This window comes from Macrobrachium nipponense, chromosome 31 (genome assembly GCF_015104395.2).
Source record: "Macrobrachium nipponense isolate FS-2020 chromosome 31, ASM1510439v2, whole genome shotgun sequence".
Classification (NCBI taxonomy): Eukaryota; Metazoa; Arthropoda; class Malacostraca; order Decapoda; family Palaemonidae; genus Macrobrachium; species Macrobrachium nipponense.
In genome coordinates, this window is record NC_061093.1 from 54378790 (window position 1) to 54401828 (window position 23039).

The following is a 23039-nucleotide window of genomic DNA, read 5'->3' on the forward strand; positions in this document are numbered from 1 at the left end:
AGTGGGACCGTTAAGCCCTTCGAACAAGAGCATATTCCGAGAACCTTCCTCCTAAGAAGGGGGAACAGCGACAGCCCTCTCGGTCTTCCCCATCCACTTGCGCATACGTCCTGGCCGGTCCAAGAAACCGTGCCTGGCACGTAGGGCGTCGTGGTGGGATCATGAGGGGCGCACCCCTCACGATCACTCCTCAATACCTCGCTCCTCCCGGTGTAACCCGAGGAGGTTGAAGGTACGGGAGAGGCAGACCTGACGCTCCCTCGTTGCTCGCTGGCAGAACCAGCAGGCTTGGAGGGCTGCAGGCGATCGTCAACCCGCGGTGGCGATCGAGCTGCAGGCCTGGTCGAACCGTCTCGCTGTGGAGAACGGCTGGACTGAGCACAGCGGCCCCGATCTCGAGTGTCAGAAGAGCTGGTGCTGTTGCCGTACCCGGTCGCTTTCTGTGAGAGCGACGGTCAGGCGACCTGCAGGCTCCACTGTCACAGTGAGACCGGTGCTTGTCCTCACGGCACGTCACGTCGCTGGTTCCAGCCGTGGCTGGCACCGGCGAACGGGAGGACCTCTTCCCAGCCTCAGCCCGTGGTCGGTCTGGACGTCACGTCCCGGGTAGCCAGCTGTTCGCCGCGAGAGTGAGAGCTGGTCTGGTGAGAGTCGCATGAGCGGCTGTCACCAGTCTTCCGCCCCCCCGTGCCGTGAACCTGACGCTGAGCGGACTCAGAGGTCTGGTTCCTGGCTGCACGGTCGCTGGTAGACGACCGTACACTCGGTACCTCCCGCGAACGAGAGGCCGAGACGGACCCTGATGCAGTGGCAGAACCACTGACACCAGGCGAGGAAGTACCGGTGTTAGCCGGTACCCCTCTGGTCCCCGTAGTCTTCTTCCTTGCGGAAGAAGAGACGGGCCCCGCTCCCGAAGGAGCAGGAGGACCAGCGGAAGGAACCCTCCCGTCCCACCGAGGTGAGACGGGTCCCGAGAAGCTCCCGAGGGAGACTTCTTAGGAGGGAGGAGGCAACCTTCTTCTTCCTCGGCTGTGAAGCCTTAGAAGTCGAAGGGGAAGAGGCGGCAGCCGACGACGATGAAGAAGATGAAGACGACGACGACGACACCTTCCTCCTCTTCTTCGTCAGCTTCCTCAGGACAGACGTAAGATCTGCTATCCAGGGCGGAGCCGGGGCTGCTGTAGCCGAAGCCACAGGGCCCGGACGCACCTGTACAGACAGACCAAAGTCTGGGGTAGTACCACCACGAACCGGGACGACATCAGCAGGTATGGGCATCTCAGGAACAGCAGGCACAGCCAGCACAGCATCGGTAGGGACAGCCAGCGCAGCAACGGCAGGGACAGCCAGCGCAGCAACGGCAGGGACAGCCAGCGCAGCAACTGCATGGACAGTCAACCCAGAATCGGCAGGTACGGCAGGTAGCACCGGAAACACAGGAAGTGGAGCAGCAGCCAGCAACATCCTGGTACCGGCGGCAGGTCCAGGGGCGAGCTCTAGGGCAGCGGAAGTGTGGTCGCTGCAGCGCGGCAACCACGAGCGGCGGCGGCACGCCCCCCTCTCGGTACGGCGAACGGCACTTCACAGCGGCTGTAGGCAAGACTGTTACCACGTGAGGCGAGTACACCAGGTGAGGAGGGACGTCGTCACCACTCCATGGGTGACCGCAGTAGGCCCAGACATAGAACCGCAGCCCCTGGACACTAGCACGCCCTGCAAATGGAAGGACGCCCATACCTCACCAAGGTCCACCCTCGTGGCAGTAGCACCTGCGGAAATAACAGTAGTAGCGATTAGTGGGGGGGAAGTCCCCTCGCGCGGGGGGGTGAGCCCTCTCCGAACGAGTGGAAGACCCCTAATACAATTGTACATCGGGCACCGAGCGCCCTCCCCCGCGCTCGACGGATCGGGCGAGGAGAAGAACGCCGATAACCTCCCCCCCCCCAAGGGGAAGGGCCATCTGTGGGAGCTGAGCGGGTGGGGGTTCTCGTTCCCCACCCCCGCACAGTACCCATGTACCCAACAACAATATAAGAGCCCGAGAGCAATCGTGCCATCGGCCCGAATGCAAGGGCATAAGGATCAATTCCCTGACTGAGCGGAACTTGAACCAAATAAATATTGATGCAATCAATAATAAGGAATAAAATGAAAATGCATCTTGCATTACGATTCACTTCACAATGAATAAGGGCTCGGATCGAGCGCATTTGCGCCTCGGTACCGAGCGCAAGGGTAAAAGGATCCATTCCTTACCTTTATGGATCAAGGTTTATGGAAACCTTGATCCATAATGAATTGATGCAATCAAAAAAATATATGAAAATGAAAAAGAATACTGCGCTTGCGATTTCACTTCATACAAATAAAAAGGGGAAGGATCAATTCCCGGGAAATAGCGGAAACATTGATCCCAGTAAACAATGCAATCTCAATAAAAAATGAAAATGAAAAAGAACTGCACTTGCGATTTCACTTCATTCAAAATAAAAAGGGGAAAGGATCAATTTCCGGGTAAGCTCGGAAACTGATCCAAAATGAGTATTGCTACAATCAAAATAATATATGAAAATGAAAAAGAATACTGTACTTGCGATTCCACTTCCATACTGAATAAGTTTTTCCAACCCAAATATACGCTCGGAGCGAGCGCTCCCGCCCTCGGCACCGAGCATACACAATACGAGGATCATTTCTGGGAAAATGAATTCCCGCACTTACGCCCTTCAGTCCCGGCACTCGGGTAATCGGAGGGCGTGGTGAAACCAAGATCCTTTAATTCACAATTGAATTCAATGGGAATAAATATGAAATGATTGTACTTACAATTCAGTTTCACTAGATAAATAGAAAAAGAAAAACACAATCATGCGAAAGCAACGACGATGAAGCGGGCAGAGAGCGATGATACACGTCCACACGCCAGCAGGCCGAAAGCAAAAGTGATTTGTTTACCTACCAGTCGCGCGCGCGCGCCTGTCGGACAAGCAGTTAACTACCGAACCCCTTGTTCGAAAGCTTACGACCTATCCAGCTGCCGCTAGTACCTTCCTATTGTAAAAGGACCGAAGGTTTGTATGCCGTGTCGGAACAAACCTGAATACCTGAAACAAATTCTTATTACGCCCCCATGCTTACCTATTTTATTTTGCAACTCTTGTTGGACATCTGTTGACATATTAAGATTATACTTTCCTGAATTAAATAAGGGATACCAGGGAACAGAGATTAAAAATCCCTTCCAACCCACAAGAGGACAAGGTCCTGCTCAGCTCTACCTGGAAAACAAAATCAGAGTTTAGAATTCATTGCAAGTTTGTCATCTCCACACTTAACATATTGACTTTTTAATATTTAACTCGGGATATGAAGATGTGAAACAAAGATTATTTCGAGATTTGTATGGTGACTTTAATTTGCCTTATATTCAAAATTCTCTCTGAAGCTTTTATTATTCGAGAAAAATCCATTATTTGTTCCTTGGGACATCTGGCAATCCATCTGCACTTTTAAGCGACATAGCAACCTATCTAATATTATTCTGCGTGGATGGAGAGTAAATATCAAAATATGGTCAAATCTGGTTGTGCACATACATTTTTGGTGTATTTGGCCCCAAGAGAACATAGCTCAGATAATTGCCTTACAAAAGATTAATATAGCTAACAAGGATATTGTGGATGTTGTGGGCGTGACGTACGTACGGTGCAGATTTCGACTCGCAAGTTCACAGAGGGTTCCAAGGAAATACCCATCCATGCTCCTCGTGGCCATCGTCCACGGGAAATAAATAAAGCTACAGAATAGCTCATAAAGAGAGGGGTGGATAGGAATCATCGGATTACAGCACGTATCCTCAAACGGGAGAATAGTGTTGGCGAACACAAAACAATCTTTTGTTAGCTCACCCTCGGATTTTGTGAGCATGCTGCCAGACCTCGCCACTCATTACCCTAAAGCAAAGTGGGACTAGGTTCTCTTCTTACAAGAGAGAGATTGTGTGGGTGGAGGAAAGGTGGAAATGTGTCCTCTGGACAAATGAAGTCACATTCACAGTAACAAGCAACAGTGGGGGGAAAGTTAAAAGGAGGGCTTAATCTAAAACAACATGATCCCTATGACCCCAAGTTCGTGCAGCACATAACCCCCTATCTGATGGGTTGTTGATGTTTTTCCTTCTATGGCACCGGAAAACTCATTATACTGCCGAAGAATCAAACTGTGACCAAAGACAGTACACTTTGAACTCCTAGTGGACTATTTGGGAGATTGCTTTGAGGCCACCAACAACGGCTTCTTTCAGCAGGACGGTGCCCCTGTACATACCGCAAAACTGATTAAAAATTATCTTGATTTTTGTGTCATCAATTATTTTCAAGACTGGCCAGGCAACTCGCCAATCTGATTCCCATCGAGAACTTGTGGGGGATTATGAAATAGCAATTACGGAACTGTGATGTCTCCTCCATTCCCAATTTCGAGGTTGCATTTCATAACATCTGGGACAATCTTGATCCCATCTGCTGATGAACCTGGCCCTTTCACTTCCACATCGTCTAAAAGCCGTCATCAAGGCCAAAGGAGGCTCGATGAAGTATTAAATTAGGGTATATGAAATCCTTATTATTATTTTCTTTTATATATTTTGTATCCATCTTTCAGCTAAAACATAACTCTATTGTATTGACGAATACTCAATCAGCTGAGATTGTAGAACAATAAGATTGGAGGAGCAAACTATGAAGAGTATTGGAAGAAGGACAAACGGGTTTGGTTCTTACAGGAGGAGGAGGAGGAGGAGGAGGAGGAGGAGGAGGAGGAGGAGGAGGAGGAGGAGGAGGAGGAGGAGGAGGTCTAACCATGTGTAACGGGTCTTAAGCCATTTTGTTGAGTGATTCAACTGTGGCAGAACTTACTTCAACCGGTTTTCTCTGAAGCAAAACTATTGTATCTTCTCCAGTAATAAAAAGTAAATTGATGATACACTTCAGCAACTCAAGAAACCTAAAATACTGAACAACATTTCTTCATACTGCCGCTGGTGACTACAAGCAACTAGTTGGCCTTCAAATAATGTCTTTAAAACTTCATTTTTATACAAAAGAGGACTGGATCAAAGCCACCTGGAAACATTCAACTTATCATTAATATATTATAGTTATTCAAAAGATAACCTCTTATTTTTCTGGAATAAGCATACAAGAATCACCAACTTGTAATTCAAGCTCCCACAGAATATGGTGTTTATTTGAAAGAAGTTCCTGATGATAAGAAATACAGAAGGAAGTGATGTTATCATTAAAGAAAAAAGTTAAATTTATATATAAATAGATAAAAATGTGAATAACTTATTAAAGTACTAAAAGGAGAATTCTTTTAGGGTAGTTATGCCCTGCATCTACCCTTGAACTTCCGAGGTTCTCCCAAACAAAACATCTTCAGGGAGACCTCTAATGGAACGTCACCACTATGGAAAGTAATGTTCATAAATACTACTTCAATCTCTAATTGTAACCGACATTGCTTTGCACGCTTTATGCCAGTGGTTCTTAGACCTTTTATTACCACGCCCCCTCTAATAGTTGTTCCTTCCCTCCCTCCAGGGCCCTTGGCATCTAGTAGTCAAATTCCCTCCTAGATTTAAGGAAGGAAAATGAAAAAAAAGAAAAAAATATTAAAAAAAGGAGAAAAAAGGGGTTTCAAGTGACAGGGAAGAATGTAAATAATTACAAAACATTCTAAGCCCAATAAGTCTAATTGGAGTACTAGTAGACTGCAAGACACTAACGTTACAAGGCAAAACTTTTGCATTTTTTGATAACCTTATGAATATTAGTTACTCACTCTTAAGAGAATAATGAATATAATTAGAGAATGTTTAGTTTTCCCAAGGGCTCGTCGGGCCTTCCCTGGAAATTGCTGATGGCCCACAGGGGGGCACAACCCCCATTTTATACCCAGAGCTGACCCACACTTACATTTTTCCTTTTACAAAGGATATGATTACTACTGCCAAAGCCAAACCATACTTATTTAAATACTATACTTACAGAAAAATTATCAGACATAAACAATGTACGTTTCCAATCATAAATTTCTCCTCTCCCAAGGTACTGGCCATGAGGATTCCTTCTGAAATCAGCTGGAAAAAAAGGGAGAAAGAAGTTGACAGCCAGACTGGAACACAAAAACAGAAAATAAGCACTTATACTGAATAAAATTCCTCTAAATCAGTTATTTACTATATACGAATGTCTGGGCAGCTATTACTACCCACACTGCAGAACAAGGGAAGGTATGAGAAACAATGCCTGTGACTTCTGATATAGAGAAATTTATTCAATACTTACTGAAAAAGCATATCTATGAAAATCAAACTTAGCAGAGATCACCAAAAAGGACATTAAGTCACTTAGGAAGGACCACAAAAAGCCGACATCAGAATGTGGAATTATGCATTGAATAACGGTAAAAAATGTTCATAATTACGGCACATTTCTTAAAGGGGAACATATCAAAATAAAGTTCAAACACACATATTTGCATAGTAATAAAACCAATGACACTTAACCATATACCAGGCCCTAAAAGGCTACAAGTCCTGTCAAAACTTCCACAAGAGTACTTTGCTGCAAGTTGTAGCAAATTTTGCCACATTTTCCTCAGTTAATTAAGTGGAAACGCGTATTTTATGAAGCGACGATATGTTTTGTTATATTTGTATTAGTTAGGAAAAGCATTGAGTTTCGTTAGTTCATTTATTAGTTTGTAGGTATAGTGTCACAGCTCGTAAGTACCATTTAGGTTAGGGACAACGAATCCATCATTCCCAATTACAGCAAGTTAATGCCATTCATGTGCTCATTAATATACAGAATGCAATGTCACATCTTTAGCATCGATTAAAATGAGTAGAGTAATCTGAGTGTCACAGTGTAGAACTTAGGCTACGATTTGGTTACTTACATTTCACTTCACTTTAGACTAGTATACGATCCCTCATGAATTGAAAAGTTCTACCTATTACTAAGCAAGTAGTAATAAAATGGTGCTGTGGCCAGGATTATTGCGATTGGTTGTTACATCATTGATATGTATAGTTAGCGTTTGTGAAATTTTTAGCTTAGTTGTGATACATGGCGATAAAAACAAGACATGACCGGTAGTGATCTACCATTGATTGATTTAAAGAGGTATGACCAAATTTAAATATATTTGCTAGTGTGGTATATATATCTTTGTATTGGCTGATAGTTTATACCATTTTATTATTAAAACTTGTACAGGAATTAAAGAGGAGACGAGGTGTTTTAAGTCTGTGATAAGCAATTGGTCATAGAACATTGAAACCACTATTATTACAGGCGATATCAATAATATTTCTTCATTTAGAGGCTCCTTGAACGAATATTTACAGAAAATCCTGCAGTTGGATAGTGAAAGATTGAATCTAACGGATCCCACAAGACAAATCATGAATCAAGCAGAATACAGTCTAAAGGTAGGCACTGGAATTCATAGACTAAACTCCTCCATTATAAGTCTTCTAACTGTCAAAAGTGAACCTAGTGCACCGATACTGCCTGTCAAAGTTATGGCACCACACAATGATCTAGTTTTTCCATCAAACCTAACCCAATGGAATTATTATAAGACAAAACAAATGTTTTTTTTACTTTGCAAATTCAACATAAAATTAAAAATTCCAAGTTCATCATGACATCTCCGGGGTTGACATTGTCCCAGATTTCAAATCCTATCAAACATGGTTAAAAACTGTGGGCGTGTATAACAAAGTTGCAAAAATTGAGAGGGGAATAAAGAGGGGTTAGAAACGGCCCTCAAATTTTTGACTAAAACATTCCTGAGGAGGAGGGGCATCTATGGTAAAACTTTGGTAGCCATAACTGTCTACTTCAAAAGTTATAACCTCGTAGATGTCAACTCCAAGACTTGTAAAAAAATTAGGCAAATGCTGTTAAAGATAATGGCAGAATTGAGCAAGCTTATTTTATACATCGTTTTTTCTATTTTTCTTATCATCTGCTTCTCTGGCTGAGCGATGTTTCTGAGTACAGTAACTGGCCAATACTTAAATTGGGACATTCTAAACATTCTCAAAATACTGAAGACGTTTTAATAAAAGATCACCTTCAGCATTTTTTTTAGAATTTTTAGAATTTCCCAATATGAATACTGGCCAGTTACACAGAAACATCGTTGAGCCAGAGAAGCGGATGATAAGAAAAATAGAAAAAACGATACAAAAATAAGCTAGCTTAATTCTGTCATTCTCTTTAACAGCATTTGCCTAAAGGGGGGTCTTTTACCAAAATATTATCATCATCATCATATCAATATAACTCAGAAGAAGCCTATTCATGTGGAACACACCCACAGGAGCCCACTGACTTAAGATTGAAGCTTTCAAAGACTATGGTGTTCATCAGAAAGAAGTAACAGATGGTAATTGGAAATACAAAATCAACAGGTCAGTTATTAAAAAAACATAAAAATGTGTAGGTAAATTATTATTATTAAACCTATGGAAGACAGAAGGATGCATTCCTGGTTTAGTGCTAGGCTAATCACAACCCCCTGCTGCCACCACCCTCTCCCCACCCCCACCACACAAAAAAGCACTTGTGCATTCATTAATAATGTTAATGTTTACAGGAGTTTAACAACCACTAGATAAAAATATTCAACTCTCGTTCATTTCTAAAACTTGACATTAGTCTCTGGCTGAAATTTTGACATCCACATAAGAAATGTGTAACTGTTAGTGCTGAAGGGCAAAGGAAAATTGAGAAAATTGACAGTAAAAGATTACAAAGGTGTAACAGGAGGAAGCTGAAAATCTGGTGGAAAGCAAGATAGAAGAAAGGGTAAGAACTGAGGTACAGTAAAAGGAATGAAAGAGGTTGTAGCTAGGGACTGAAGGGATGCTCCAAAGACCCTTAAGTAATGCTTACAGTGCAGCTCACTAATGGCACTGCCTCCCCACAGGAAGTCTGAACAAAACAGAACAATTGACAGATGCATGGACAGTATACACAAATGGCAAATAAACAAGAAATGTAAAAGAAATGGCAGTCATGCACACATTTTTAAATGTTTTTGACATTTGAGGTTGTTCCTCACAAAACACCAAGATACCTTTGTTTTTTGGAAAGTGGCAGTCATTTTCGATAGTCCCTATTTGTGTGAAAATACTTTAGTTAACTTTAATGACAAAAACTAAAAAAAATGCACCTAGTAAATGTATTTGTTTTTGGACATTACACAACAGAAAAGTCTGTGTGTGCTGCAGCCATAGCTACACTTGACTAATCCTAAAACAAAACTTGATTTTATTTTACGCCTACCTACACCTGAGGTTATGTACTAAACCAGTTGTTTTTTTAATGTTGAAGAAAATATTCAGTTTAAAAGTATACTACAGACATTTTCATTTAATTACGGCTATATATTCATAATCTTAAAAGATTACTTGATCGACTAATTCTTGTCATCCCATGACCACAAAAACAATACTTTGAAAGAATAGAAAACAGAATGTCTCTTACTTCTTGCCCACTTGATTCAATTACTAGTTTTATTTACTGTCTTTGTTAACAACTGTAACTTAAAATTAGTATACAGCAGTTATCTGAACAACTATACCACCTTTTAAGTTCTTAATTTTGTATACGAAGCTTCAATGCCATGGACGCATGCTACATAGGGTCATGGAATGGAATGGAATATCACAATTTGTCGAAAATTGTATTTTTCCTAACTATACAAACCTGAGGTCCTTTAACAATAGGAATGTAATCAGCGGCAGCTGGAATCGGTCGTAAGCTTCAAACAAGGAGGTTCGGTAGTTAACTGCTTGTCCGACAGTCGGTGGTCCCGCACGACTGAGAGGTGAAGAATAACTTTGCTTTAGGCCCAGGAAACAGAGTGAGGGGTGGCATGAGGTGGGACTACGTGTAAAGGACCTCAGGTTTGCATAGTTAGGAAAAATACAATTTTCGACAAATTGTGATTTGTTCCGATACGTAATACAAACCATCGGTCCTTTAACAGTAGGTAGACTCACTTATTGGTGGGTGGAATCTGAGTCTTATGAACAGACTGGTGTTTGTCCGACCTTTGTTCCCTCCCTGGTCGTAAGAGCAGAGGGAGGGATCCTAGCCTCTGCCCAGCTGATCGGGGCGTGCACCGCAGGATCAGTGGTCAGACCTCTGGACCAAATTCATAAGAGGGAGGCAAGCGTGCCTCTTATGAATAGCAAGCAAGAACTAGTACCTACTTCAAGAGCCAAATATGAAGTCATGGGTTTGTCTCTTGTTGTCATCCACTCCCCCCCTTGTTAGGGGAGTGGTGGATAACTGCTTCTATCCCTACTGAAAGGGATAGGACGGAGCTCAGTAGCATAGCTTACCTGCATCTGCCTCCTGTCCAGTGTAGTGACGACTGCGGCCCTCTGCCCACAGGTAGAGGAGAGAAAAGAGGAGGAAGAGAAGCCAGTCACAGTCTCTTTCACTCGTCCATTCATGCAGTCACACAAGGATGCAATGCTGTTCTGTCCGCTCGGGTGCTGGGTAAGCTACACAATTTGTTGAGCAGCCACCATGGGTCCCAAGGAGAAGGTATCCAAGGACCTGTGTGCAATATCCCGAAGATAAAAAAGATGTGAAGGTGGTCTGGTTGGCCCAAACCCCTGCCTTCAGCACCTGTGCCATGGAGAAGTTCTTGCGGAACACAAGGGTTGGACCAATACCTCTGACTTCATGGGCTCTCGGACGAGGGGTACGGGTGTCGTCACTCCTATCCGCAGCGTCAGCCCTCCTGATCACCTCACGAAGCCAGAACGAAAGTGTTCTTGGACAACTCCTTCTTGGTAACCCCAGTGCTAATGAAGAGGCATCGACACTCAGGCCTGAGGTGCCGAGTTCTCTTCAGATAGCGCCGTAGCGCCCTCACAGGACAAAGCAGCATCTCATCTGCATTATCGTCGATGAAATCCTTCAGGGAGGGGATCGTGAATGACTCGAACCTGTCGTCAGGGACCGAAGAATTCTGAGTCTTCGCTATGAAGTCCGGGACGAAATAGAGTGTCACAGATCCCCATCCCCTCGTATGTTTTACATCGAAAGAAAGTCCATGAAGTTCCCCTACTCTCTTCGCTAATGCCAGGGCCAGCAAGAAGAGGGTCTTGAGGGTCAGATCCCTGTCTGACGACTCTCGGAGTGGCTCGAAGGGTCTTCGAGTCAAACTCTTAAGGACGAGAGTCACATCCCACCCTGGGGGCCTGAGTTCCCTGGGTGGGCAAGACCTCTCGAAGGTCTTCATTAGAAGGGAGATCTCGAATGAGTTGGAGATATCCACTCCCCGCAGTTTAAGGACTAGGGCCAGGCCAGCTCTGTAGCCTTTAACTGCGGAGACGGAGAGGAGCTTCTCTCGGCGAAGGAAGACGAAGAAATCTGCTACCTGCTGAAGAGGCTCTGAGAGGAGAGACACCAACCACAGAAGGTGGACCATTTCCCCTGGTACGCAGCTGCAGAGGACTGCCTGAGGTACCCAGCCCTCTCTGTTGCTGCTCGACGAATCAGACAGAACGGGGGAAAGGCGTAGAAGAAGAGGTTGTCCCATGGGTGTTGAAGAGTGTCCTCTGCAGCTGCCCATGGGTCCGGCACAACCGAGTAAAAAACCTGGAGTTTTCTGTTGTGCCAGGTGGCGAACAGATCCATGACTGGACGCCCCCACAGGTTGAAGAGCTTTTCCGCCACGTCTGGGTGAAGGGACCACTCGGTCCCTCTCACCTGATTCCGACAGCTGACCTTGTCTGCCACTACATTCCTCTTGCCTGGAATGTAGCGAGCTGACAGCTCTACCGAGTGAGCCACGGCCCACTCGTGCACCTTAAAAGTCAACTGATGCAACAGAAGGGACACTAGGCCCCCCTGTTTGTTGACGCACGCCACTACCGTGGTGTTGTCACTCATCAACACCACTGAGTGTCCCATCAGACGGTCCTGGAACTCTTGGAGAGCGAGAAACGCTGCCTTGAGCTCCAGGACGTTGATGTGAAGGTGCTTGTTGTGATGATCCCACACACCCGCAGCCAGCAACTCTTCCAGGTGTGCGCCCCATCCCTCGGTCGAGTGCGAAGAGGCACTCCTCTTATGAGGTTCCCATCGTCCAGCCTCCTCTGAGAGAGACACGGGAAAGTACGGCGGGTCTCTTGCCTGTGACCAACTCTCCTTTAGCTTCCACTGAAGAGATCGCAGGTGAAGATGCCCGTGAGGGACTAACTACTTGTTAGATCAGCATGCCCAGGTACTTCATCCTCTGCTTGGGCTCAAGATCCAACTTCTCGAAATTCACCACGATCCCAAGATTGCGGCAGAACTTGAGGAGTCGATCCCTGTCCTGCAGCAACAGCGAGCGGGAGCTCGCCAGGACCAACCAACCGTTGAGACACCTCAGAAGACGTATCCCTATCGAATGGGCCCAAGCCAACACCAGAGTGAACACTCGTGTGAACACCTGTGGGGCAGTTGAGAGACTGAAACAAAGTGCCCTGAATTGGTACACCATCCCGTCGAGGATGAAGCGGAGGTACTTCCTGGAGGACTGGTGGATGGGTATCTGAAAATACGCGTCCTTCAGGTCCACAGAAAGCATGAAGTGGTTCTCCCTGATGGACTCGAGCACTGAGTCTGGTGAATGAATTGGTTCAAGGGAGAGAGATCTATCACCGAGCGCCAGCCCCCCGAGGACTTCTTCACCAGGAAAAGTCGACTGTAGCAGCCCGGTGACTGATCCCATACGATCTCCACAACTTGTTTGCTCAGCATGGCTTTTACTTCCTGCCGAAGCGCCACGTCCCTGGCAGAACCAGGAACATATGTCTGAAGATGGATCGGGTTGGAGGTGAGGGGTGGCCGAGACTCGAAGGGTAGTAGATATCCCTCCCGAAGGACATCCGCTACCCAGGTCTTGGCTCTGTAGTGCTGCAAAGTTGCCCAATGGCTCGCCAGGCACCCCCTCACTTCCGGCAGCAGGTGTGGGGGAATGCCGTCCCTAGCGTTTCCCTCCTCTCTTCAACTTCTTCTTCCCGGCTCCTCCTCGGGAGAAGGAGGCCTGGGAGGAGGGCTGGTTACGATCACTCCTTACAGCAGAAGTCGAAGGCAGAGTCTTTCCTCTCAGCTTTGACGAGGCAATCGTCTTAGCCGCAGAAGAAGTGCTAGCCATGCTCTTGGGCTTAGCCGCAGTGGCTCGAGGCTGCCCAGCCACCATCGAGACTGCCTGGTGTACAAGTCGGTCACTGTCATCAGTGCGCCGTTGTTCCGCCGCAGCATCCACCATCTCTCTGGGGGAAGAGAGGGGAGGAACTCCGCACCGGTCCGTTCCGAAGACCCAAAGCTGCCTTGCGCCCTGCCGACCTGGTTACTCGAGTGAGGACTGCATCCCTACGCCTCAGAACCAGGTTGGCCCACAGGTTGGCCGTCTGGTGGGCCAGGTAGGAAATCGCCCTACCTCCAGACTGGCACAATCTCCCGACAGCCGGGTCCCCTTCATGAGTGATGTTTCCCGAGGAGGCCGCGACCTTAGACACTGTGAGGGACCACAAGTCTAACCAGGAGACTGCTTGGAATGCTGCCATGGCAGTCGATTCCAACTCAAGTGCCTCTTGTTGCCTCTGGTTCTCTGACAGCAGGTGTTGGAGAGACACCCCAGAGTTAGCCTAGTCAGCTACAGGTTAACCTGTTTGGGTGGCAGAGGGTCCTCCGTTGGCAAGTAGAACCACCTCTGTCGTAGTAGAGGTGGGGGAAGGAGCTTGGAAGACCTGCCGGACCAAAGCGAACCCTCCTGTCTGGAGACGAGAGAGTCCACTTGGCCCAGCACACTGTCGGCCAAAGCTGATCGGGGCAGACCCACCGTCGTCCTGGGTTCCTTCTTAGGACCCCAGAACGACTCCAGCCTAGATGTAGGCTTGGAGGGTGGAAGCGCCGATCCTTCCCCGAGGTCATTGTGCCGACGAATCAGCGCAATAACCTCTGCAAACGACCTCTGGATCTTGGGAGTGACTGTATCCTACGGAGATGGACCGTCAAGCCCATCCAAAGAGAACACCTGAGACCCTCCTCCTTCCACAGGAGGAACCACAGCAGACCCCTCATGGTCTCCTCCATCCACTTGTGTGTACAATCTGGTTCGTAGGCCCTCGTGGAGGGACCGCGAGAAGCGCACTCCTCGTGATTACTCCTGATCGCCTCGCTCTTCCCAGTGTATCCCGAGGAAGTTTAAGGGATAGGAGAGGAAGACCTGACACTCCCCCCTCGCCCACAGGCAGAACCGGCATACTGGGGGGCCTGCAGGCAATCGCCTACCCGCAGTGGCGATCAAGCTGCAGGCCTGGTTGCGCGGCTCCCCTGGGAAGAAATGCTGGACCGAGAACCACGGCGACGGTCCTGAGCGTCAGGAGAGCTGCTGCCGGTCCCCCTATCCGCCCGGTCCGTGGGAGCGGCGGTCAGGAGACCTGTAGATTCCACTGTCGCGGTCATGGTGCGCCAAGGTGCCTGGACCAGCTGAGGCTGGTCCTGGCGACCGAGGGGACCTCTTCCTCGCCTCAGCCGGCAACGATCTGGAGGAACCGTTGCGTTAACCCTGGGTACTGGCAAATCACCATGAGAGCGATCGCCGGCCTGGCTGGAGTCACCTAGGCGACTCCCTCCAGTCTTCTGCTCCGTGCCTGGGTCCTGGCAGTGAGCAGGCTCGGCTGCCTGGACCCTGGCTGCACGGTCACCCGTGGGCGACGGTACACTCGGTACCTCTCACGAATGAGAGGTCAAGACGAATCCCGGTGTCAAAGCAGAACCTCTGGCGTCAGGCGAGGAGGTACCGGTGTTAGCCGGTAGTCCTCTGGTCCCCGTCTTCTTCTTCCTTGCGGAAGGAGAGACGGGCTCTGTTCCTGAAGGAACAGGAGGACCAGCGGAAGCCCCAACTGTCCCACCGAAGTGGGACAGACCCTTAGAGGTCTCAGAGCGAGACTTCTTAGTGGGGGAAGAGGCAGCCTTCTTCTTCCTTGGCTGTGGAGCCTTGGAAGTCAAAGTGGAAGAGGCGGCTGCAGACGACGACGAAGAAGACGACAAAGACGAGGACGACACCTTCCTCTTCTTCTTCGTCAGCTTCCTCAGGACCACCGTCAGGTCCTCCATCCAGGATGGAGCCGGGGGAGTTGCAACAAGGCCCGGCTGCACCTGTCCGGAGAAACCTGGGGTGGGGGCAGCAACACCACGGGCAGGAACGACGGCGGCAGGGACTGGTAGAGGAGCGGCAGGCACAGGAACAGGCGGCGGCGCAGGAGCCAGCGACATCCTGGGCACTGGCGGCAGATCCAGCGGGGAGCTCTTGGGACACCGAAAATCAGGGGCTTGGGCAAGAGCGGCAAAACCACTGCTCCTCCGACCAAATAACACAAATATCACATGTCTCGATGCGAGAGCATTCGCGCCCTCGACACCGAGTACAAAAATCATGTGGATCCACTTCATAAAGAGACCTAAAGGCCCCACACTTACGGTCTTCTACGCCAGGGCATAGTCTGCGGATGACGGGGGGCCGGGGGGTCTCTCCAGCTCACGGGAATACATCACAATCGAGCAATAAATCACAATACAATGAAACCAAGTTCTCGCGTTATCTAAACAAGCACTCAGTAAAAGAGAAAGTACGGAAAACAACTTCACAAAGTATGAAGAATTCCTCAGCATACGACATGGGTGGGCAAAGCGGTGAACAACTCGTCTAGCACCATGGGCGGCCGAAAGCAAAGTGGTTCTTCACCTCTCAGTCGTGTGGGACCACTGATTGTCGGACAAGCAGTTAACTACCGAGCCTCCTTGTTCGAAGCTTACTTCCGGTTCCAGCTGCTGCCGATTACATTCTTATTGTTAAAGAACTGATGGTTTGTATTACGTATCAGAACAAATAAAATTTAGAACTAAGGCTAAGTGCTAGAACTCATGATGTCATTCGTGTTTGTTTGTTTGTATGGTATTTTTACGTTGCATGGAACCAGTGATTATTAAGCAACGGGACCAATGGCTTTATGTGACTTCCGAACCACATCGAGAGTGAACTTCTATCAGCAGAAATACACATCTCTCACCCAAGATCATTCAGAGCTGAAAGAGAAATAGTGTCAAGAAGGTTTGAAAGGTGTAACAGGAGGAAAGCCTTGAGAACTGCACTATGAAACAATTGTTAGGAGGGATAGAAAGTTAGATGAAAGAGAATATGAACAGAGGTACAGTAAAAGGAATAAAAGGAGTTGTAGCTACGGTCTGAAGGGTATACGGGGTACATAGGTTCATGAACTGTCTACCTGTGCCAGAAGACAGCACATCCATTAATACGAGGAATTGCAAACATACATAAAACTGTCATTAACAACTCAACCTGATTCAATATTTCTACAGGAACCTTACAAAACCACTTGATTTATGTTACTCCACTAAATTGTAATGAAGACATTCAGCTCTACACATAAAGCATTTGAAATTCAAATCATTCCACACAAAACAGAATAAGTTATGCAGCCACACCATCTACTGAATAATGACTAGCCTGCTCAAATCAATTTAATTCACTGTTCAATAGTTTTGCTTTATCAAGTATGCCAGTGGCTTTCACCACCACAGCTGCTAAGTTATCCAAGATATAAAATTTTTGGCTTCATGAAAACCATAAAACACAAATCTCCAACACTGACTGTGTCAAGGTCTTCCACAGTCACACATTTGGTCTTTTGCTTCTTATCTTCATTTAAGTATCTCTTGATTTCAACATATTTTTATGCTTTTTACAAATTATATTTATTTTTACTCTCCAATTTCTCATGCTGTTATTCAATGGTGTGTAAGCTCACTAGGCAATTCCAGGACCTTTGGCTTCATTCGATACCTTAAACGTGTATTTTGATTTTGACACTGCATCTCAAACCAGCCTTGAAGAAATGCTGCTTGAGATGCTGGTATGAAAAAGGAAATACTAACAACAACAATCAAGTAAAAGCTGGTATGAAAAAGGAAATACCAGCAGCTACAATTAAGTAAAAGCTTGTATAAAAAAGGAAATACCGGCAGCTACAATCCTGTAAAAGCTAATATGAAAAAGGAAATACAGCAGCTAAAATTGAGTAAAAAGGGTGCATTTATATGGCCCATACTGCTCTCTGCAGCGAAAACGTGGTACTTGCAAAGAAGAGGGAGACTACTTTGAAAGCGGATGACAACAGGTAAGTTGGTTTCATGATATTTAGGCTGCCAAGGCAAGAACTGGGACACCCTTGGCCAGTCAGCACTCATAAGATAAAAGGGTGTTGGAGCAGCTGGACAGCGGGATAGTGATTCAGAATATAAAGGACAGGAACCACGAGGATCTAAATGTGGTACCCAGGGAGAAACCCTTCAGCTGCACTAAGATGTAATGGTTAAGAAAGGCTGGAGAGCAAAACCTAATCTTAACGTGTAAATGCTAATAGTAATGCTACACCCAGACTTCTTGCATTACTTGTATGTTCTTTGAGCCTTTGTATCAACTACAATACTATGACCTTTCCAGCAATTTTTTAATTGCAAACTGCAACAAAAGTGGCACTATCTGCATACTGTACAACTGTATAATCTTCTTTTCATGGCCTGAAAAGTATGACATTCGCAAATACAAACTGCAATAAAAGTGGTACTATGCATACTGTACTATCTTACTTTCATGGCCTGTAAAGTATGACACTCGCTAATACAAACTGCAATAAAACTGGTACCAACTACATGCTGTAATATCTTATTTTCATGGCCAGAAAAATATGACACTAGCAAATAAAAAAATCAATTCATAGGGATCAAAGAGCACTATCCTGAGGAACACTAGATGTTATGTCTCAGCTAATCAAAATTACCACCAAAACATCACAATTTGTCGTAAATTGTATTTTTCCTAACTATACAAACCTGAGGTTCTGTAACATAAGTAATGTATTTACGGCGTAGCTGGAATTACGGCCGTTGAATCTTGAACAAGGTGGTTAGGCAGTAACTACCGTGGGGCAGCCTAGCCTTCCCGGATGTAAACACTCCACTTTGCCTTTCGACCCAGGTTCAGATTGAGGGGTGGCATGAGGTGGGCATATCTGTTAAAGGACCTCAGGTTTGTATAGTTAGGAAAAATACAATTTACGACAAATTGTGATTTGTTCCGACCCATAATACAAACCCTCGGTCCTTTAACATAAGGAAGACTCACTGATTGGTGGGAGGAATCTGAGTGAGCCTGTAGAACTGACTGGAGTTCTGCGCACCTAGGCTACTCCTCCTGGTCGTAAGAGCGAGGAGGAGTGCCCTGCTGCCTCTGACAACTTGATTGGAGTATAGGAGCTGCATGATCAAGAGTCAGACTTCTGGGCCTTTTCGAAATGAGTGAGGGATCATGACTCATACGAAAAAGGGCTGTGAAGAATATTTGGCGTCTGAGACATTAATGCAAAGTTCTGGGAAGGATTTGCATTATTGTCAGTCTCCTTCCTCCCCTTGCTAGAGGAAGGAGCGGGATTGCTTCTATGATTCTGATAAGAAACATAAAAAGGATGCTTATGTGTAAGCTTACCGCATCAATCGTCCGACCAGCCAGTGTGAGTTCGAGTCCTATCCTCTACCCGAAGGAAGAGGAGAGGAGGGATGAGGCGTGGAAAGGGTAGAGCCAGTTACTCTAGCATCCTTCTTACCTCTACAACTGCACACCATGGACGAGATGCAACTTGTCCTCTTGAAGGAGCTGGGTAAGCAAACACATCTTGCAAGCATCCACCACTGGTCCAGGGAAATAAGGTTCCAAGGACCTGTGGGCAGTCCTGAAGGGAAAGAAGGAAATGGTCGCAATGACCTATCCATCTTCCTGTCCGACAGTACCTGTCCACTGGTCTATCCATCTGCAGCGAAGTCTCTCGCAGTCTCGTATCCCACTGCAGCGAAGTCTCTCGCGGTCTCGTATCCCACTGCAGCGAAGTCTCTCACGGTCTCGTCCTCTCCGCAATGGATAAAGACACCGACACTCCATGGTGGGTTTCTATACTTATGGGTACGGGAACACGCCAGTAGGACAAAGTAATGACTGATCTGGATCAACTGATACAAAGTCCACAGCATAGCTCGTGACGGTCTTGGACGCTTCGACAGCTGCCGACTGACTGCATTCGGTTGTGTTAGGCGAGCAGTCCTGTTGTTTTACAGAGGACTGAAAACGCTAAACCGCTACTTCATTGCTGTTCGGTGAGAAGTCGGAGTTGCAATGAAAGTGGAGCACTTTTCAGTAATGAAAGCACAGGGATTATACTGCCTGAAGAACCGCTTCTCATTTGGCTGAATCAGGGAGGACATCTATATACTTGGAAGTAGAGTTGGCAGGGCGGGGAACAGGCGATGTCTTCTTTTATACATCTACAATTCGGGGTGAACAATGAACAATTGCACACCTACGAATATGAGATATATTTAGAAGACAAACTCAGATGTCTGAAGAAATCATTCCGCGTCATCGCAGCGGCAGGTGCGATGCAGCAGGAGACTAGGCTACAGACTTCTGGTACCGTGCGGCAAACAGAAAGATGATAGTGAGTCTACTGAGATATCTCTGTCTGAAAATTCTCGCAATGTCAAAGGCGATGCAGTATAGATGGACATCCACGTATGCAAGAATTCCAGCCAACCAGAGACCTAAGTCTGTGATTGCTGGGCAGAGATTCAGTTCGGTAGTCAATCATCGCAGAGGAGAGAGACAAAATTCGACCGTACATCTCGGAGAGCCGGCTGGTACTGGGCTGCGGTCTTGTATCCCACCGCAGCGAAGTCTCTCGCGGTCTCGTATCCCACTGTGGCAAAGTCTCTCACGGTTTCGTCGTCTCCACAATGGATAAAGACACCGACATTCCATGGTGGGTGTTGATACTTATAGGTACCGGAACACGCCAGTAGGACGAAGTAATGACTATCTGGATCAACCGATACAAAGTCCACAGCGTAGCTCGTGAAGGTCTCGGACGCTTCGACAGCTGCCAACTGACTGCGTTCGGTTGTGTGAGGCGAGCCATCCATGCATCCAAGGCATAGTCACGTGACCCTCGCCTTTTGAGGGGTTATACCGGGAGACCATACAAATCATCTATCTGTTGCCACCAATACTGGAAGGCGAGATGATGATTCTCTCAAGGCATGTGCCCGACAGATGAAAGTCACTTGCCTTCTAGAGACTGGGGTCCCTGATGGCAAGACAGAAGTTCTCATAGTAGCTGAATCTCAACTAAGGAGAAACAATACTATGTACCGTTGAAGACGAAGGTGATAGGTGAATGCAGACCTACGTATGTCTTCACAGCTGAATCGAGAGAAGTTAACTCTCAAGATTCTGAACGTAGAAAAGTCCCGCCGATGACTCCAACCCGTGAAGACGGCTTAATCCCTGTTGTTTTACGGAGGACTGAAAACGCTAAACCGCTACTTCATTGCTGTTCGGTGAGAAGTCGGAGTTGCAATGAAAGTGGAGCACTTTTCAGTAATGAAAGCACAGGGATTGTACTGCCTGAAGAACCGCTTCTCATGGGCTGAATCAGGGAGGACATCTATATACTTGGAAGTAGAGTTGGCAGGGCGGGGAACAGGCGATGTCTTCCGTTATATATCTACAATTTGTTGTGGACAATGAACAATTGCACACCTACGAATACTAGATATATATAGAAGACAAACTCAGATGTCTGAAGAAATCATTCCGCATCATTGCAGCAGCATGTGCGATGCAGCGATAGACTAGGCTACAGACTTTTACTGTGCAGTAAACAGAAAGATGATAGCGAATCTAGTGAGATATCTCTGTCTGAAAATTCTCTCAATGTCAAAGGCTACGAAGTAGAGATGGTCATCCACGTATGTGAGAATCCCAGCCAACCAGAGACCTAAGTCTGTGATTGCCGGGCAGAGATTCGGTTCGGTAGTGAATCATTGCAGAGGAGAGAGACAATATCTGACCGTACTATCTCGGAGAGCTGGCTGGTGCTGGGCTACGGCAGGAAGGGCTGGTAGGCAGCCCATACACCGCTAGCTCTCACTCACTCGTCATCCTGAGTTGCCAGGTAATCCATTCCAAGAAGGAATGCGTTCGGCTAGAACCCGAGCACAAAAAAATACGCTAGGGAATTTTGCATTTAATTGAAACGGATTTCGGTGAATGCAAATGCTGTGATGTTGTTGTTGTAACAATACCACAAGTATCTCAAAATCGAAACTGGTAACTCCTGGGAGGTTGCAGGGCAGTCCCGAGTTGCAGTTCAATTAAGAGGATACTATTCGTCTTGGTCACAACCCGTAGAGTTAACTACGGTATGTGCCTACACCTTGGACAATTCAACTGATAACAGAAGCATGTCGCGAGGGCAATATACGTAGTATATTTGTAGGTTCCTGTACATAGACCTCCATCCTAAATTCTCTTCCATTCAAGGAACAAGAATAAGGACTGGAAGTCGACACCCTTCATTCTCTAATGAAGAGAGTGAAGGTGAAGTTTTCCTGAAGGAAGACTTCTATGGTGATAACAGGATACCGAAGATGAAGTTCAAGCCGAACTGGATGTTCCCACCCGTTCTTCTCTATCCCGGGGTTGGCCGCCTACTGAGGTGATGGACCGTCAGGTCCATCCAGGCTGAGCCCCTCCCAAGATATTCTTCCTTCAACAGCAGTACTTCCCTCGAACGCCAGAAACTCCAGGAATTCGAGCATTCAGCAAGATTCATGATTATCGTTGTAACAGTTATCTGGGATTCTCGTCTCGCCCACTCTGGACTGTGGTTTTGCCCAAGTGTTTGCAGATCGTAGAAGACCAGAACACTCGGAGAGTGCTAGAAACTCCGAAGAATTCTAAGCGCTCTGCAAACCCCCCCCCCCCCAAATTCATCAGACGATCATCGGGTGGTGGTCCTCCCAATTCCCATAGAATTTGAGGATAGGGCAAGATCCTTCCTCAACGACTGGGACTTTATGTCTGGTAGGACCTGAAGGCCCCTCCAGGAATGCAGTCCCCAATGTGGAATCCTATGGAGAACGCTCTGCAGGATCCCTCCCCTTCCCGTCGCAGCCATAGGGAGGGAGGCAATGGGAGAGGAAGATTGGACACTCGCTTGCCTTCCCAGCGGAACTAGCAGTCGGAGAAGCGAGTGCGGGCAGCCATCACCGTGCGGTGCTGGCCGCTCACAGTCTAAGAAAACGTTACCGTCTGGAGAAAACGTTTTCCTTAGGAGGGTTACGAACTCGTACTGTAGGCTAAATGTCTGCCGCCACACTGTGACCATAGTCTGGTTAGGGCTGAGCGAGCACCTGACAGGAGAGAGCCGATACCGTCCTCCGACGCGTTCCAGTCGTCATTGAGGTCGAAACCTCTCAAGAGGACCGATGGGGGAGCCCACCCTGGTCTCTGCATGCGTGGTCCAGTGGGACCATCACGTGAACGGCGGTGATGGTCACTCCGAGAGTCTGGGAAGCGTCATTGTCCTCGCCAGCCCCCCACGATCTCCTCCAACCACTGAGTGAGGATCTGTTGGTCCCAAGACCAAACCAGGCTCGTGGCCGGACTGTAAGAAGTGCATTCATCACGGTCACTCCTGTTCGCCTCATTCCTCCTGGTGTAGCCTGAGGAGGTTGAAGGGACAGGTGAGGGAGACCTGATGCTCCCACCCTGCCTACTAGCAGAGCCAGTAGGCTGAGAGGACTGCAGGTGATCACCAACCCACGGTGTCGATCGAGCTGCAGGTCTGGACCAGTGGTCTTCTTCTTGCGGAGAAGCGTTGGACCAAGGAAAGGAACGTAGGTCTCTTGCGTCAGGTGAGCTGCTACGAGTGCTCCTCCCCTGCCTACCAGCAGAACCGGCAGGCTGGGAGGACTGTAAGCGAATACCAACCCACGGTGACAATCGAACTGCCAGTCTGGACCAGCGGT

At 47.2% G+C, this 23039-nt stretch overlaps 1 long non-coding RNA gene across 1 annotated transcript in view; it reads right to left on the reverse strand.

Moving 5' to 3' along the window:
• The window catches only part of LOC135206975 (uncharacterized), a 46131-nt gene that overhangs the window by 11485 nt on the left and 11607 nt on the right, over positions 1 to 23039 (reverse strand). Inside the window, exons 2-3 of the long non-coding RNA XR_010312856.1 lie at positions 6051 to 6142; positions 3139 to 3278 (exon numbers count right to left, since the gene is read on the reverse strand). This is a non-coding gene — a long non-coding RNA (uncharacterized LOC135206975). The remainder of the gene's footprint in view (positions 1 to 3138; positions 3279 to 6050; positions 6143 to 23039) is intronic.